This window comes from Podarcis vaucheri (assembly GCF_965113315.1).
Source record: "Podarcis vaucheri genome assembly, chromosome: 2".
Taxonomy (NCBI): Eukaryota; Metazoa; Chordata; class Lepidosauria; order Squamata; family Lacertidae; genus Podarcis; species Podarcis vaucheri.
Window position 1 is genome coordinate 54,094,948 of NC_138760.1, and position 19,543 is coordinate 54,114,490.

Consider the following 19,543-nt stretch of genomic DNA (forward strand, 5'->3'; position numbering starts at 1 on the left):
GAGGTTTTTTGGAAAGGATGTGGGGTATCTGGCACTGATATTAGGCAGAGTAAGGATAAACAAACTGAAGCTTAAAGTAAACAGGACAATGGTGCTCCTGAGTAAAATGGCAGATAAGGAATAAGGTTTCTTGGGTGGGGTTTCATTTCCCCTGAACTCAGTGTTTTCCTGGATGTGGGTATGAATCTGAAGCTCAGGTTTTAGCAAGTGACCAGGAAACCTTTGCACAGCTGAAAACTGGTGCCCTAAATCTGCTCATTCCTGGAGATGTCAAGTCTCGTCCTGGTGACACAAGTCTTAGTTACATCAGTTGAGATATTTAACATGCAAAACATGAGGGTGCCTCTGAATAGGGTTCAGAAACTGCTGTTGGTTCAGAACGCTGCAGCCAGACTGCTGACTGGGACCAGTTGTAGGAAACCTGTGAGCTCTATGTTGCAACAGCTTCACTAGCTACTGGTTCATTTCCAAGGTACTGTGCTGCTTTTATATAAAACTCTGAGCCCAGGTAGAGAACCCGTTGAGGGGTAATCTGTTGGGGACTGCATGGCAATGGTGGGTGGGTCAGAAGCAAATGGTAGGCAGGGCCATAATCAAAGGTGGGTGGTGCCAGAGTAAAAAGTTAGCAGGCCACCTTGTTCTCCCTACCTCTCTCTCTGCTTTGTTTCACTCCTTACAATTCTGCTATAATTAGGGTGAGGGTCATATAAAATTAGGCATGGGCCCAGGCTGAAGATTTACCATACCTTCCATAAATTTGGGACCTGTGTGACAGATCCCAGATATCCCCCCACCTTGTGTTTAACCCTTTAACAAAGGACCAAAGTCCCCAAGAAAAACCAAAGGAACACTATTTTGATGTCTCCTTATGACCAGAGTGAATCTCAAGGGAATGTTTGGAGAATTCCTAGCCTGAGTGTTACCTTGATACAGTACTTGATGTGGATTACAGGTGGAACCTGTTACAAGATAGAAGTAGAGTCTTTTCTCTTTCTCATCTGTTTCTCAACTGCACTTCATGGTATCCTTTCAACCAGCCTCTTTTATCCCTCCCTGTGTAAAATCTGTGTTCATAGCACAGTCCTATCAATGTACTCCTGCATGGCTCAGCAGAGAGGTGGAGGTAAAAAGAGTGGGGTGTGTGTCAGTCCCAACCAATCAGCCTGCCTGGGTGCTGGGGAAGTGATGAGGAACCCATATACCAGCAGCAGTTTTTCTTCACAGCTTTTTAATAGGGCTGAGAAGTTTGGAGATTGCTTTTGGTTCAGCTTGACACCCAAAAGACCAAAACCACAGAATGCTAGTGTTGGAAGGAATGCCAGGGTCATCTAGTCCAACCCCCTGCCGTGCAGGAATCTTAGCTAGAGCATCCATGACAGATGGCCACCCAACCTCTGCTTAAAAACCTCCAAGGAAAGAGAGCCCACCACCTCTGTTCCACTGCTGAACAGCTCTTACTGTCAGAATTTTTTCCTGGATGTTTAGTCAGAATTTCCTTTCTTGTAGCTTGAAGCCATTGGTTCGAGTCCTGCCCTCTGGAGCAAGTGAAAACAAGCAGGCTCCCTCTTCCATGTGACAGCCCTTAAGATATTTGAAGATGGCTATCATATTTCCTCTCAGTCTCTCCTTTTCAGGGCTAAACATATGCAGCTCCTTCAAGCGCTCCTTGTAAGGCTTACTTTCCAGACGCTTAATCATCTTGGTTGCCCTCCTCTGCACACATTCCAGCTTGTCAACATGCTTCTTACATTGTAGTGTCCAGAATTGGGTACAGTATTCCAGGAGTTAATTATTTGATAAGATCCTTTAATTGTAATTATGTTTCCTTTTGCAGAGATTGCTCTGTGAGGAATGCAGGTGGACTCTGTTGTAAGACAAAGTATTTTCTTCTCCCTTGCATTTCAACTACCCCATCCCCACATAAAAGTAACATTTCATCTATGTTCATAGCAGGGTCAATCACATCCTTTCAGCATCCTCCTGCAGGACCCAGCACAGAGTTATAGCTAGAAAGAGCAGTACGTGTATTATTTGCCAATCATTATTGCTCTGATTATCCATTGATCAGCTTGACCTCACAACCTTCTTGTGGCTTATGCTCCTGCCTTATCATCTTTTGTGAAAACTGGCCAGTTGCTTTGTGTTGTATCTACATGGCTGGCCGCAAATGCTCCCTTGCTGCATCTCTGCTCCCTTTCTCCTACACCAGCCCAGCAAAGCCTCCCCATTATTTCTCAAACTTGGCAAATGTTTGAATAATTAAAAGCCAACATGCTTCTTTTATGACTCTAAAATATCCTGGGGTGATAGTTTTTCCCCTTCCCATGTAGATTGTGTGGGGGTGGGGGAAGAGTCATGCCACTGCCTGGAGGAGCTCCACCAAGATAGGAATAGCGGGGGTGTTGCTGTGGGACTGAAGTGACTGCTTTAAACAAGTTGACCTTTTCCTGTTAACAAATGCCCAGGGCTCCAATTCACAAAGGGTAGGTGAGACAGTTTAGTATAACAGGGTAATCCACTTGAGGCATGTCAAAGCATTAATGATTAGTCAGGGGCAGGTCCCTTGGGAGTCAGCTCCAGCTCCTTTTTTATGTATCTCTAACCGGATGCTTCGAAAGGATTTTCTGCACCAGAATGCTGTCCTGTGACAAAATCCCAAATCCCCTTCAGACGGCTCAGTATATTAATTGGTTTTACACTTTAGCCATCTTCCTGATTTTTTTCTACCATCCTATGTCTTTTGCTTTGTACTTTCACTGCAGCCAAAATGAATTTGCCTCTTGATATTCATGAAATGAAATTGGGTATTTTCTCTGCTTCAGTGAATAACCTGTATTTCAGTTCATGTAAACGTTGAGCTGAATTCATTACTTCTCATATTTGCTCCCAGGAAAATTTGTTCCTCCGCAGTTTGGCTTCTTCATTATTTCGGAGTACTTTTGTTTGTTTTTGTTAGCTTTTAGGGTTTTATTTTTCCTTAGGTAAAGGTAAAGGTACCCCTGCCCGAACGGGCCAGTCTTGACAGACTCTGGGGTTTGTGCGCCCATCTCACATCTATAGGCCGGGGGCCAGCGCTGTCCGGAGACACTTCCGGGTCACGTGGCCAGCGTGACAAGCTGCATCTGGCGAGCCAGCGCAGCACACGGAACGCCGTTTACCTTCCCGCTGGTAAGCGGTACCTATTTATCTACTTGCACCCGGGGGTGCTTTCGAACTGCTAGGTTGGCAGGCGCTGGGACCGAGCAGCGGGAGCGCACCTCGCCGCGGGGATTCGAACCGCCGACCTTTCGATCGGCAAGCCCTAGGCGCTGAGGCTTTAACCCACAGCGCCACCCACGTCCATTCAAAACCACAGTTTTCCCTCCCCCCACCTCTTTCCAGTGTATTGCAGATATGAATAATTTTTGCACATCCTATGTGTTTCTTATTATTGATAATTGTCATACTTGCAGGCCAACTTTTTACAAGGGAAAGGATGATGATCCAGTCAAACTTCCTTCCTAATTTGAGGCATTCACAACAGGTCTATGTGTTGTGTCTGTATTCTTCAGAAGCAGAAAACCATAAACAATGCTGGAGTGGTGGCCAGTGTGGTGAGGTGGAGCCATGGACAATGGTGTCACTACAGCTTACCAGGGTAGTGACAAGTTTGGGACTGTGCAGATGCATCAGTCCAACCAATCTGCTACTCCCGTCAGTGCTTCTGCACAGCCCTGACCTTGTCACCACCCTGCCTGACCTTTCTCCCATCTAAGTAAGCTAGACTACTAGGAGGGCGCTTCTGCCCCACCACATCAGCCGCATCTTGTTAACTTTTCTAGTGCCCTTTCCTTCAACAGAATAATTGTCTCCTTTGCCCTGATCACATGGCGTGTGCTGCCAACTTCCAGAATTTCAAAGAGAGCTATAAGAAATGAGCTGCATGAATATTGAAAAGAACAAATAAACTGCTGAGTATAGAATTAGCAGATGTGCACTTTCAAATATTATTTAAATCCAAACATTTGAAGACAGCATATTTGATGACCTGGTGTTTGCTTTGAATATTTGATTTAGAACAATTGCTTTCAGCAGTTCTTATTACAATTTTTGCACAGGTATGTCCTTTCAGCTGATCCCTCTACTCAGCTGATTACTCTATGTCACACCCACCAGCCACCATCAATTGCTTATTGTTACCTACTTTTACAGTCTCATCTATTATTATTATATTTATTTATACCCCACCTTTCCCCCTCCTGCTTAAATCTGATAGGAAAGTGATCATCAGAGTTCACCTGCTCAGCTTTGGTTTGATAAAACAATACTAGGACTACTTCCTCAGCTGCCCATAGGGGGTCAAGCCAGGTTGATTGGTTGGTTTCTTATTTATTTGTACCCTGCTGTCTTCCCTGCAGCCTTCCAGTGTGGTAAACAAAAATGAAGGTGTTATGGTAGGAAGCATTCTGGGGTGGAAGATTTAGGTATCTGCAGGCCCAGGAAAGCTAAAGGCAGTCAGACAGGAAAGACGTAGCTAGGTGAGGCAAGGATTCAGGGCAGAGTTAGGAGGTTTAGAGTCAAAGTGAAGCAAATAGAAGCACAAAGAAGCAGGTGCAGTGTACCTTCTTAAGGTGCTTGCCAAGGTACTCTAAATGGAAATCTTGACCAGTTTGTCACAAACCACTTCATGCTTCTTTTTACAAATGTTGATGAGTGGCTGTGGTAAGAATTTACCTCTACACCTCCTTGTTTGTTACCCAGGTGAGGAACAACAACCTTTTGAATAAACCACAGAACCAATGAAACTATTCTCAAGTCCAGCATCCAGATTTAGGGACCCAGCGTTTATTACAGCTATTGCAGTAGGACAGAGCTCACTCAACTCAACACGCCCATTGAGAAGGTCTGCCCCGAGGCACTTCAGAACAAAAGCTTATATAGTAGTTCAAACACAGCAAACAAAGAATCCTAAAATATCTTCACATACGTCAGGAAAGGTTACAGGTCATGAGAAGTAAAACATGCATGGCTCCATACTGGTATCTTCACCCCTGCAATCACCTTGGAGTGGCCCCGATCTGCCCTGACCATTTGGCCATTTTAGGTCTCAGATGTCTGGTTGTTACCCTGGCAACCGAGCCTTCAGTGAGGGAAGAGCATCATAAAATCCTTTTCCTGGGTCTCCGATAGCTTCAAGGATAGCTTATTTACACTCTGGGGCTAAGACATCCTGCCATTTGTACCACTTTCAGAGGTAGATAAGAAGAGATGGAATGCAGCATAAGAGGGGGAGACTCACAAATGCAGAACACAGAAAAATCAAGCCTAATACATTCTGAAAGGTTAAATGCAAATAAAGTGAAACATTGAAACATTATTAAAATAATAATAAATATACACCTGATACCTGAAGTCCTCTTCTATCACCATATTTTCTTTTATTGGTTCTCACCTGCAGGAGCCTTTTCACTTTGGAAGCAAGGAATGTAACACCTATGCTCTGTGTTCTTATTAAAACTTTTTTTCTTTTACAAAGTTATGCCTGCTCTTCATCAAAGGACACAGTTGGTTTCCTAAAAGAAAAGAAGATGAGATGGCAGTTTCACACTTTGAATTTAGGGCATCACATTGTAATTCAAGTGCACAAAATTATCTTGTCTAGATTTCTCCTTGAGAAACATGTGAGACACATTTTGCACATGTGGAGGACAGGACTTTTGTATTTTGATGATTTACAAAGGAATTATCAGATCCCTCTGTCCAATATGTTTTGTGCAGCTGATTCCTCCCAATTCCTATATAAGGGTGGGGAATATTTGCTAAGCAATAAGGGCCAAAGGAAAAGCAGACAGAGACTTTTAAGAAACAAAATATTAAAAATCTTGCTATCCTACACTAAGACACTTGGAAGATTATCCACATCATGCACATCTAGAGGCTACCCATGTAGAGTCAGTGTACATCATCCTTGGGTCAAAGGAAGTGACAACTAATGGGGAAATATTCCCCATGTTATATATGCTCTCAGATCTGGTGGGTCTTATCTGTCAGAGTGACAGATAAGCCTACCTCTCCTAGAAGAGGTAAAAAAATTGAATTCCCATGGAAGGTTTCTGGCATGGACAACTTGAATGTAGGAGCTAATGAGAGGAATTCTAAAGTAGCAGGCACAACAGGTTGAGTGTGTTCTCTGCACCCACCTATCCTTAAAATTTAGAATGGATGATGTCTGCATGGGACTACTGAGGTGACACTTCAAAAGGCTTTCCCCCAAACAGAAGGAGTGGTTATCAGGATAGGTCTCTCCCTGCTAGCATAGGAGATTGCTGCAAAGCATAGTTACAAATCAAGTACTGGGTTCTTCCAATAATAATCTCAAACATCAGTTACCACACACTGCACACTTATTCTGTGCTACTTCTGAGCATGCATTTCAAGGTTTATTATCTATCATCTATCTATCTATCTATCATCATCTATCATTTATCTATCTGCTCTATACCTGTAGATCTCAGGGTGTTCCCACGTGTCCCTTTTCTACATATTATTATGTAACTTTTGTTTCCTTGAAAAATCTCAATAAAAAACAAACAAATAATATAGAAAAAGTGAAAATATAAATATTGAAATTATTTATTATTACATTTATAGTTCACCTTTCCTCCAAGGAACTCAAAGTGGCATAAGTGGCTGTCCATTTACTCATTTTATACTCACAACATCCCTGTGAGGTGGGCTAGGCTGATTGATAGTGACTAGTTCAAAGTTACCCAGTAACCTTCACCGCTTCAGCGGGATTTGAACCATAGTCTCACAGATGTAAAAAGTAAATGGAAATAAGAGTTAGTTGGGCATTGGCTATAAGACATAGCTCTGAACAATAGGTTGCAAATAGGGAACAGGAGTGTTCATTGTCGGCATAATGATAGTTATATTGATTCCACACACAAAAATGTTCTCATCATGTTTCTTTGGCACATTGATAGAGTGCATCTGATAGAGCAGCAGTGATAATAGCAGGTCAGAGTCAATCCTTCATTATTTATTCGTAATTCAATTTATATTCCCATTTTGACTGCCATAGGCTATTACTGAGGTTCTTTATCTTCACTGAGAAATTACTAGATGCTCAGTTCCAAGGCCTGTTAAGCGCTTTACATCTGCATCAAAATAATCTAAATAATCTGTGTATGCTTTTAAAATATATATATATTTCTAGAAAATCAAGGTAGTGTATACAAAAGACTCCAAATTAGCAGAGAGTGGTCTTGGAATGCTAGTAAAAAGTTGATTCGGTTTGGTGAAAACTAGTATCATTACTGAATAATAGCCAATTAGAAAATTAGAAATGAGGCCTGGAGAAAGGAAGAACCCCCAAAAGAGTTACCTGGATAGGAAAAATCACACGCGCAGAGAAGAGTGCTCTGTTTTCCTGCCCCACTTAAGTCAGATTATATTTCAGTTGGAGGATTCCAAGTTTGGAGGATTTGCAAGGCTGGTACGTACAAGAATCAACAAGCTGGTTATGTAGACCTTAATAATAAGAGGGTGAAGCTTGTGTTTCTCTGTATGACAGGACCCGTGCCAAGGCATATACCCCCACCCAAATGTTATGATTTCAAAAAAGAAAAATGCCAACATGTATGCCAAACTGTTAATTAATTATTTTTATTTTATTTTTGTAAAATAAAGTTCTGTAAAAGATAGTTGGGAGAAAGTTTATGAAGTCCCATTCTCCACCTGCAAATGACAGGGGAAGTGAAAGCTGAATGCTTTCATTAGTAGCTTTGACTTTGGTTACTTGTTATAAATCATAGATAGGATGACTCTTGGCTCTCACAGGTGTCCCCTACCCCAACCACTTAAGTCTGGTCTTCAGTCAAACTAGAATGGGTTTGTAAAACAGACTGTACTTGTTCTGACGGCATAGGAAAGGCTAATTTAATGCTACCTAGAAAACTAGATTAGCAATAAATGGAGTGTACAAAATGCTTCTCCTAATTGTTTCTTTTCTGCTTGCATGGAGCATTAAAACATGTCTTCCCCACCTACAATATGAAGTGATTCTGTTCATTCTGCTGCTGCATTCTCTTGCATGTGTAGATCAGGCTTTACATGGCACCCAGCAGGCTGCTCAGCAGGCTTGGTTAACATTGCGCATAAAGCCCAAGTTGCGAAACCAGACTTGCTCTCTGTTCCCAGCAGCAGGGATCTCAGGTGTCCTTTTCAGTATATTTTTCTATTCCCTCAGATTGCACATATAAGAGTGTAGGGCAGAGCTTTCCAAATGTGAATGCTCCCCACACTCCTCCTGGGGCTGGAAAGGGGTTAGTTTAACCTCCAGTTTGCTAGTAGAACTGAATTACTGTGTCATGAAATGGTGCATGTCTAAAAAGTGTGTCACCAACAAGAAAAGTTTAGAAAGTTCTGGTGTAGGGATTCAAATATATGAGCTAGCAACCAGTGAATAAAACAGCACTGGGAACTCTCTAGCTAATTCTAATGCAGTGTTTCCCAACCGGTGTTCCGCGGCACACTAGTGTGCCGTGAGACGTTGCGTGGTGTGCCGTGGGAGGGAGGCGGGCGAGTCGGGCGGCGAGAGGCGGGGCGGCGGCAGCGAGGAGAGGCCGCCCAGCACGGGGCTCTTGCCGGCTGCCTGCGTGGCGCTGACGTCACGGGGCTGTAACGGGCGAGCGAGCTCCCTCCCACATCCCATCGCCAGCTCTGCACCAGGCGGTAGAGCTCGGCGAAGTCGCCGCGCTGGAAGGCCAGCAGCGTGCGCACCTTGGCCAGGCTCTCGCCCGCCTGCGCCTCCAGGCACGGCGCCTCGGCGTCGGGCGGCAGCGAGCCCAGGAAGCGGCCCAGCCGGCCGGGGTCGCCCGTCTGCAGCAGCGCCTCGCACATGCACGAGACCTGCTACGCCGAGAAGCGGGGCGAGCGCGGAGGATCGGGCGTGGCGGAGGCCAGCCCCACGCTTGGAGAGGACGCAGCAGCCGTCGCCAAACCCGATCCTCCTCCTCCTGCTCCGCCGCCATCCTCTGGCTCTCAGCCGGGAGGAGCCTTTGGCGACGGGGCGGGCGCCGAAGTTGGCAGAAGTTGGCGCGCCTCCTCGGCAGCGCCTTTGTCCTCCTCCTCCTGCCTCTGCTCTCCTCCAGCGGCGGGGGCGCGCCGCCCTCCCCGGCCGGGGGGCTCGGCGGGGCCCGCGGGGAAGGAGGCCATGTTCGCAGCGCGCGAGATCGCGGCCCCCCTCGCCCACCTCCGGCCCGCTCCCCTCCCCCTGCGCGCTGCCCTAGCCGTGCGGGTCTCCTCCCCCTGCGCCGCCGTCCCCTTTCCACATCCTAGGAGCCGCGGTCCGCCTTCCGCCCCCGGGCCACGGCGCGGCTCCCAACCCGGGCTGGCCTCTGCCTCCTGGGACGCGCGCCCACCCCCGCGGCCCCCCAAACTTTGGAGCAACTCTCCAGACGCCTCTCCCCCGCCTCGGTCTCCCTCCTTTCCACTTCTCTTCCCCCCTTCCTTCCCTCTTTCTTTCTCTTTCTCTCCCACCCGCCTTTCCTTCTATTAACTTTCCTTTCCCCTTCCCATGTAGAACAGTCCCTGCAAATAAAAACCTAGCATATTTGGAAGAGGGATGCTAGCCTAACCATTACCTTCTATGCTGTTACTATTTTTTTTTTTTTTTTTTACATAAGTAAAAAGTAACCTTTCCCCATCTGGCATGGTGGTGTGCCTCGAGATTTTTTTTCATGAAACAAGTGTGCCTTTGCCCAAAAAAGGTTGGGAAACACTGTTCTAATGTATGTATTCACAGTCAAATAGGAGTGATACACATTTGTTATATAATAGAGTTGAAAATTATACTTCATAATGCCTATTGTTAGAGCATTAGATGCAGTTATTTGATTTGGATAAAAATGCTATGTTCTTTCCCAAGCATCATATTAATAAGTTACTAAGCAAAAATCAATGTAGCCAAAGCTTGTTAAGTGGTGGAGAACATAGGCCGACCCTTATGATTCATTCAGCTCTTCCAAATCTTTTATAATTACATTCATGATTTAATCTTTGGAATTTCAATGTTGTATGCTAGAGGGCATGATATGACAAAGTTGTCAGAAAATAGATGAAACAACCAGTTACTTTTTAAGAACACCTAAGCAGATGATCTCTTTCAGAATTTAAATCCTGGCCAAGAGTGATGAAAGGAAGGAAATCTAATGGCCAAAGTACATGCTATGTTAAAAGCTGCAAGTGTATTTGGGGAACATGTACAATCTCAGAATTTTCTTTTTTAATACTAATTTGCAGTTGCAGTCCTGTGCACACATACTCAAGATAGCAAGAGGCATTGAACACAGCTAAATTTACTTCTGAGTAAGCATGCAAAGTGTTGCTCTTTAAATGATTTTGTGCCCTTTTGGAGCGGCCTAGGGCATTAACATGGGATCTGGATTCTCCAGGACAGAAGTGCCAACAGGATATTCTGGGCCCAGTACACTTTATGTACATTGGGCCCTTCACCTCATTCACAAAATAGGTCACAACCTTTCATAAAATTTGCATATATGTTGTGTCGTTTGCAACTATGTGTCCTATTTTGTGGTCTGGAAACAAATCTGGGGCTACACACCAATGATAAGACATATGAAGCTTTCTCCAAAAGCATGTTTCCTTAATAGAAAAGGCTTAACCTCTTGGATCTCTGCATGCCACACAGCTGTTAAAAGGCCAAGAACCTTGTTCTCCTCCAGTGCCAACCCTAAACCATGCAAAGAACTCAACTTTTCTGTGTTATAAGGCTGGTGATGTAGAATATTCAATATTATCTTAGGGTGGCAATACTGCACTGTACAAGACCAGGTATATTATTTCAGAAAGTGCACGTGTTTTTAAAAAGTTTTAAAGTTTATAGCAACTAAAATTCAGATACCCAAGCATTTCAGGGTCAAAATTCCTCCATTAGGAGCTGAAAATCCTGGCAAATTTCTTGGACTTCAGAAAACCTTATTATGTAAACCTGAACTCAAAACAACTTAAAAGAAATGATACAGCTGTAAAATAACATTTCTTTTCTTTCACCAGAGAGGGGAAGACTACACTATACCAATCTAGCACCATAAAACTGTGCACAGGAAACTCTGCACATTCATTAAGCTTTAGGGTCATTACTCCCACCCAGCAATCTCACAGACATGCTTTTAAAACCTGGCTGCCATTACAAATACAGAGTCCCATGTTCAGGCAAATGCCTCTGTGCACACTTGAGGCTTTTCTGCTTCCAACTATAGTTGCCTGTGAATGGATCAGAATCCTCTGGCCTCCTAGAGAATAGCAGATTGTCTGCTAAAGAGCTCTGCCATGTCATCTTGACATGACACTGCTGCAATTGCTTCTTGAAAGAATGCTGCTGAAAGCATCCTCAGGTTAACCCAGCAACTGCCAATGTAACCAGTTTCCAACAGTGTTCCTGTAGTACCATTGTGGTAATGGAAAAATGAAAATTTCTGTCTGTATATAGATGAGTCTGCAATAGTAAAAACCGATATCATATCTGAGTATTTCACATTCTCACCCCTTAACTATAAGTGGACATTTCTTTAACTTTTCATTCTGCTTAGGAGATAATAAACTCCATGTGCCTACAGTTAAACATATGAAAATAGAACTACATTGAAAACTGAGTTTTTCCTCACAGAATCCTCTTTTCACCTTTCTTTTCTTTTTATAAATAAAAATTTTAATTAATAAAAATGGGAATTATTTTGTTGTGATGTTTTCAGTGTTTGTCAGATCTTGGAAGAGGGGTAATTAATGTGGTATTCAGATGAAATCAACTTGGAGCAATAGTTTGTTACTTGTTCTGTAAAGACCTAAAACAAATAACCGCCTGTTGTGATGGCTTTCAGAATCAGAGGCAGTGTGCCTCTGAAGATCAAGTGCTGAGGAACAACAGTCAAGAGAGGGCAATTGCATTCATGTCTTGCTTCTGGGCTTCCAAGAGGCATTTGGTTGGCCACCATGGGAAAAAGAATGCTGGATTGGATAGGCCTTTTGTCTTAAAATAACATGGTCTCTTCCTTTTCCTCTTCCTCTTCCTCCTCAGAAACCTTTGATTGATAAAATACTGATTTACCTTTTAAGGACTTAAGCCTCAAGCTGGGACTTTAGCCAAATTCAAACAGGGGTTGTGTATCCAATAGCTATGTAGAATTTGGGATTGCAGTAGCTGAAGGTTTTCTTCTAAAACATTTCCTTTGAAGTGACTGTTAAAGGTAGGAGAATCTTGTCACTCTTTGGACTTGTGGATTCAGCCTATAGTCAAAACACCAAACTCTGCCCAGAGGAGAAAACTTCAGAAAAGTAGCTTATTAATAAGCCATAGTTAGCTGTTGTCTCAAGAATCCTTGCCCCTTATTCATGCAACATCGAGACTTTCTTGCTCCAGCAAATGCACCATGTGATCGACCAGTGGTTCCCAGTTAGCTAAGTACTACAGACCCCCTGTTTTTCAAAAGCCAAGCCATGGACTCCCTACTTTTGAAAGTTTTTATATCTCTATGGTAGTTTTTGTTATGTGAATGGTGCCACAGACTCCCTGGACCACCAATTGGGAACCAGTGTGATACACCAACTTGGCCACAGCCTTGGTTTCACTCACCCCAAATAGGTTCTGATGCTGTCTGTTTGCAAGCTGGAAGTGTATTAATACACAATCATGGTTTCGAGACTGGGGGTCCTAAACTGTGCACAATGATACACTGGAAGGCAGTGCAACCCTTGGCAGTGCAACACTGCTTCTTCTTCTTCTTCTTCTTCTAAGAAGAAGAAGAAGAAGAAGAAGAAGAAGAAGAAGAGCTGTTCCACCAGGCCTTTTGTCAGGGCACAGCCTGACCCCCTCCTCTGGCAATCTGCACAAAATTCTGCTTGATGGTTGCCATTAATTTGATATTAATTTGATATAATTAATTTTATAATGAATGTTTTAGAATGTTGGACTATTTTGATTGTTGTTAGCCGCCCTGAGCCCGGCTTCGGCTGGGGAGGGCGGGATATAAATAAAATTTATTATTATTATTATTATTATTATTATTATTATTTATTTATTTGTACCCCGCCCATCTGGCTGGGTTTCCCCAGCCACTCTGGGCAGCTTCCACAGAAACCAAAAATACACTAAAATATCACACATTAAAAACTTCCTTCTCACTTGTTTGTGTGCACAAGAGAGCTTCTTTGCACATAATAGAACAGAGGAAGGGCTGTAGCACAGTGGCAGAGCATCAGCTTTGCATTCAGAAGACTGCCAGTTCAGTCCCTAGTATCTCCAGGAGAGCTGGAAGACCCCTCATCTGAAACCCTGGAGATCTGCTGCCAGCCATTGTAGACAATACCGAGCTCGATGGACCATTGGTCTGACTTCATATATGGCAGCTTACTATATTCCTAAGATTTGGGGGGTTGGGGTTTCACAGGAGAAAACTGAACACTGGAATAGGGTTTAAATAGACTTGTATGCTTCGCAAGTGGAAGCTTTGTTCATGCGAAATCATAAAATGGAAGGGCAGATAAACTGGAATAAATCATGATCCAAATATGTGATATGTCCTTGTGAATTAATGACCAATTGATCTTTGTATCATAAAAACTTACAAATTGAAATGGGAAAATTCTTGCCATCACCACCTGTAAGCCACTTTTAATGTTTTAAGGACTGAGATGGATACCGACTAATTGTTCTATTTTACTTGGTAATAGTCTCAGGGCAAAGTCCTTTCCAACTGGCTCTTAGCTCAGGAAACACAAAGCTGGATTTCTCGCCTCTCCTCTCTTAATTAGGAAAACCTAGCACTTAACATTGTCATTAGTACTCCCCCCCACACACAAACATACACTCAAGAAATATATGGCTCACAGGGAAATGCTACGTTTTCCAGATGGCTGATCATCCAGAGAGGACGAGCTGTTCCAGCTTCAGCTTGTTCCCCTCTAATCAGGTTTAAGAATGACCAGGCTCCACCACACCTAACCTGACAAAGAGAGTTAATATGTTTTTCTACTTTAGATAGCAAAACCCTATTTTTACAGGAGGAGAAAACGTGCTCACCTCAACTGCATAAGATGAGGAGGAAGATCAATATAAATGCCTTTAAGTAAAAGCCTATTTGGCTAAGGATCTCAGTGTCTTTCAAAGTGCCTTTCCTGATAGGAAACTACTTGGAACCTTAGATCTTCATCTGAGGTTTTCTTGCAGGTGCCCCCATTGAGGGAGGGTGGTACCAAGGGAGAAGGCCTTTTCAGTTGTGCCACCCCATTCTGCCCAGTGATGTCTGGCTGGCGCCATAATTAGCATTTTTTCAGTGCCAGGTAAAAACTTATTTCTGCTATCAGGCATTAAAGTGATCAGGCATTTATGATGTTGGTACAGTGGTACCTCAGGTTACAGATGCTTCAGGTTACAGACGCTTCAGGTTGCAGACTCCACTAACCCAGAAATATTACCTCAGGTTAAGAACTTTGCTTCAGGATGAGAACAGAAATCGTGCGGCAGCAGCGGGAGGCCCCATTAGCTAAAGTGGTGCTTCAGGTTAAGAACAGTTTCAGGTTAAGAACAGACCTCCAGAACAAATTAAGTTCTTAAGCCGAGGTACCACTTTTATTGTAATGCATTGCTTTTTCCCCTGATTTTGTGCTACACTTTACCATCTTAAAATTTTGTTAAGTCACTTGGTAATTCCGATATGGTGACTGATAAACTGATACTACTACTACTACTACTACTACTGTTACTGTTACTACTCCCCTCCCCAAGTTTTCAGGTGCATTTTAAACCTGACCAATTCTTTTTATCAGAGAATTCTATCAGCAGATGGGCTTCCTTTCCTCTTACAGCTTTCTTGACATTTTTACTTTTGAAAGTTTCTTTGAGGACAGGATGGTCACAATAGTACTATTTTGCTGAATTTTTGTGTGTGTGAAAGGCACAAGCTTTTTTTAAAAAAAGATATGCTTATTTATATGTTTTATTTTGGCAGCACTGATTTTTTTTACAGTTTTCAAGCTCTTTTGTTTCCTCTGATTTTTGAGAGATAGGTACTGTTTGTCAGTGCATTGCCTCAATTAATATTGCTCACCCCTGCTATAATTCAGATTCGTTATTGTAATTTAAACTTATTTAAATTTTCTCCACCTGCCAGGGTGCAAATGAGAGATCTGGTTGTTCCATGAACAGCATTTGAATTGTCAACATTGGGAGCAGTACAATGAGGATGATAACAATCTTCCACCTTCCATTCAGCCTTGGGATATTTTAGCATCTCATTACAATGCAAAAAGCCTTTCAAATGAAGTGGAAGGGTAACATTAATAGGAACTCAGCTATAATTGAACAACAGGCAAAACAAATCACATAAGTATCAGATTTGCATTCAGTCTTTACTGCTTTTTTTAAAAAAACAAAACACACACACACCCTGTTAGCAACATTTCCAGACTACAGGTATGACTGTAATTCATTTTCAGAGTTACACTGTTCTAGTAGTAATCTGAATCTTGGGATGGGGTGGTCTTGCCATGGATCTTTCTTTCTTGTCAGAAGACAGAGAATTCTAAAATTTTGTTCAACCTGTTTCTTTTGGACTTAGTAAAATCATCATTATGTAATTTTATCAAACGAGTTTGACTTGGGAAATGTATGTTGTACAAATGGACCTCACATTACAAAATGCTGTATTTTCCACTCTGGAGTGTACTACTGAAGGGAGCATGGGAGTTTGTATCACTGTTACTGCTACCAAACACTACTCATGCTAATTTGGTTATTTTATAGCCTTGGGTATTCCATTGTAATTATAATTTCTTCTAGAGCGATGAAAAGTGGAAAACTAATGAGCATTGGAATTAAAAAGAAAGAAAGATTCATTATAATATAACTCTGAGAAATAAGTACAATTAAAAGTGAAGCTCATAATAAACATCTTTTCTTTGCCTTCCCTGGAAACTAGTAGGTATTTTGAATCAGGAAATATTCTCGGACTACTGAAATGGCCACTGACTGGAGGACAAAGAATGCAAGATATATTTTTGTTTTCTCTCTCCCCCCCATACCTCATAATTCAACAATTGTAGGGCAAGATGGAAATTCAGTGGTTAGGATTTTTTTTGTTACTGTATTTGTTTACCAAGTTGAGTTCAACCACCATGTATTGCCTCATTTTAGAGTACCAAATTCAGATATTAAATTGGGTATAAGCAACACCATTTTGGATATATCTACAGCCACCTTTGTTAAAAGTGAAAATAGAGCCATAGAACACCATTGTGGCATGTGTTTAACATTCATTCATTATTTTCAATGGCTGTTCTAAAGAGCATCACCATGTTTATATCCACATATAATTCAGCTTAAGCAGTGCTTACATATATTTTACAACTGGAAAATCCAAGGCACAGCACACTATATGATTTGCCAAATAAAGTAGCAACCCAACAGGTGACATAGCCCTTGTTCCCTTTTCTGCAGAATAAAGCACTGGAAATCAGTTGCAATCTGAAAGGCTACCATAGTAGTGCTGAAGATATTCAATTGCATACTTGGAGATCATTCTCTTAATGGCAAAGTGAGGCACAGGAAGACTAACAGATAATGCAAAATAGCATTGTGATGTAGTCCCAAAAAGTCTTAAATATTCTCTGAAGGTCACTACTTACATTTCCTCTAAGTCAGGCATCCACAAACTCGGTCCTCCAGATGCTTTGGGACTACAATTCCCATCATCCCTGACCACTGGTTCTGTTAGCTAGGGATGATGGGAGTTGTAGCCCCAAAACATCTGGAGGGCTGAATCTGGGGATGCCTGCTCTAAGTGATAGCCTTTACTTCCATCAATTTATCTAATCCATAGATTCCATAGTTTATCTATGCACTATGTGTGGCCTTTTTGTGTAAACTCCAGGATGTATGTAAGCAAAAATAATCACATGATCAACCTCCCCAGGAAAAAGTCTGGTAATGGACTGCACACTTTTGGCCATGTGTATTAGCTTTTATGTTCACAGGATATACTTGATGTTCCATCCCAGTAAAGGCAGTGGGGACAGTACAGGTACACTGGGCAGGCAAAAAGGTCAGATGGCAACTAATGGCTCTCCATGCAATGGAGGATAGGTTGAACATACTTACAGAGTAATATCTGATTTGCTGGTGGATACTAGTAGTGATAGGAAAAACAGAGTGAAGATAAAGCTGCATGGAAAGGAAAATCCTATCACACTTCCAGTTGGCCTATGACTGATCTTGTTCAGGTCCTTTAGACAGAGAGAACTTGAAAAATAATCTTGAACAGTGTGCCCTTGTACTCAGTTTAGATGTTCTAAATCAATAAAATAACCCATGCTAATTGTTATAGTATGGAACTCTTCCTAGGAAGTGCAAAAAGTGATAGATTTGATCCTTTGTAGGAACATAGTAGGAACGTAGCATGCTTTGCTGTGGTTTGATCTTGCCTTATAGACTGGACAGCACGAGGCAACAGTATCTTCAATTGTTCAATGAGTTATTTGGAATGATTGGTTGCTTTCTTTAATTTGAAATATTAACTTGATAATTTTCTTTTGTCTGAATCTATTTTGTTATTTTTTTAAAAAATCAGTCTGAAAACTGTTTCTGTTGCTCCCCAGATCCTTTCAGTTGTGAATTTCTTGCCCTTATTTGTAAAGTTCAGTTGCTTAAATAAATAACATTTTGTTGATTTAGAACATGGCCATGAAATTGTCTTGTGGCAGAGAGTGATATATCACTGTCTGTTCTAATCAATGAAAATCTACTCTGGTTAACATCTCTTCTACCATATACCCCAGCTTCATTGTAAATTTTAAAAGAGCATTTTATTCTTATTGAACTTCATAATTTTCACACACAAAATACTGCAAACACATTGGATTCCATTGGTGAGATGGGTACTTTCAATGAAATTTAGTATAGAGGCTCATTATTAGGAAGAGAGAAAAGGAAGCTGCTTTATTCCTTGTCAGACTCTTTTTCCATCTGACTAGTGATGGTTTTCCAGGGTTTCGGGCAGTGGCATAGCTAGGGTTTTTGCCACCCGGGTGGTCACTGAGTTTGCCGCCTCTCTCGCTGTTCCTCATCCGGGAGCCCTGCTGGCTTGCCATGGTTCTCTTCTCCCCTTCGACTATCCTTCTCTTCTTGATATCCCCTCAGCCATAGGTAGTTGGTACCTATGGATGGTGTGGTCAGATAAGGGCTGCCATCTTAAACTTTCCCGAGTCTAGGTAAGTAATGAACTGATTAGCAGACCCTGAAGCACAAAAGGTCACTGGCTGCTCATGCACGAGTTCCTTCGGGAGAGCCTTTCCACCTCCTCACTCTCCCTACCCGCCTCCTTTCCTGCCAGCCAACGTGACACCCCCCTTCCCCACCTCTGGCCCTTTAACCAAACAATAGAACTACAACCATGCCTTATGAGGAACGGCTAAGGGAGCTGGGCATGTTTAGCCTGGAGAAGAGGAGGTTAAGGGGTGATATGATAGCCATGTTCAAATATATAAAAGGATGTCACATAGAGGAGGGAGAAAGGTTGTTTTCTGCTGCTCCAGAGAAGCGGACACGGAGCAATGGATCCAAACTACAAGAAAGAAGATTCCACCTAAACATTAGGAAGAACTTCCTGACAGGAAGAGCTGTTCGACAGTGGAACTTTCTGCCAAGGAGTGTGGTGGAGTCTCCTTCTTTGGAGGTCTTTAAGCAGAGGCTTGACAATCATATGTCAGGAGTGCTCTCATGGTGTTTCCTGCTTGGCAGGGGGTTGGACTCGATGGCCCTTGTGGTCTCTTCCAACTCTATGATTCTATGATTCTATTCTATGATTCTAACCAGAGCCCTCCTCGTGGCACCACCAGTGAGTGGCTCAGCATCTCAGCTCCTCCCCGCTTTCCTCCTCCCTTCAGCCAGCAGGGACCCTGCCACTCCACTGCCCAGGGTAGCCCATCACCCCCGCTCCCCCCTTTCCTCCACCAGTGGTTTCAGGCAGAAATCTTCCTCAACACCACCTATCTGGAAATGCCAGGGATTGACTGGGGACATTTTGCATGCAAACCACATACTCTGCCTCCGAGGCTTTTCTATTTTAGGGAAGAAATAAGTAAGAGTTACATATTTTTCCCCTCCTCCCCCAAAGATGGATATGCTTTTAAGCCCTCTTCTCTAAGACCAATAAGCTTGGTTTACATCCTGTTGTTTCGATTTCTTACTTTGCAGAAATGGAAAATCAAAATTTCATCTGGTTGTGCAACTTTGGGTTCTCATTTGCTAGCAAAATGAAAGGATAATATACCAGTGCAGAGGCAACCTATTATAATTTGGAGTCACTGAGCATCCATTTTTAGATAGTGTTTCTTAACATTGCATTCAGTCAGTCTTCCAAGTAAACATGTAAACATGTGTTGGGTTGGACAAACTACTGGGGGGGGGGAGAGATGAGACTAAAGTAGAACTGTCTCTTTGCCAAATGGCAAAAGAAACCCCACTGAAACCCCTGAGCCTGCAGTGGTT

At 42.7% G+C, this 19,543-nt stretch overlaps 1 protein-coding gene across 4 annotated transcripts in view; it reads left to right on the forward strand.

Moving 5' to 3' along the window:
• Positions 1-19,543, forward strand: part of KCNIP1 (potassium voltage-gated channel interacting protein 1) — a 509,279-nt gene that overhangs the window by 189,767 nt on the left and 299,969 nt on the right. The gene's annotated exons all lie outside the window — the stretch shown is intronic.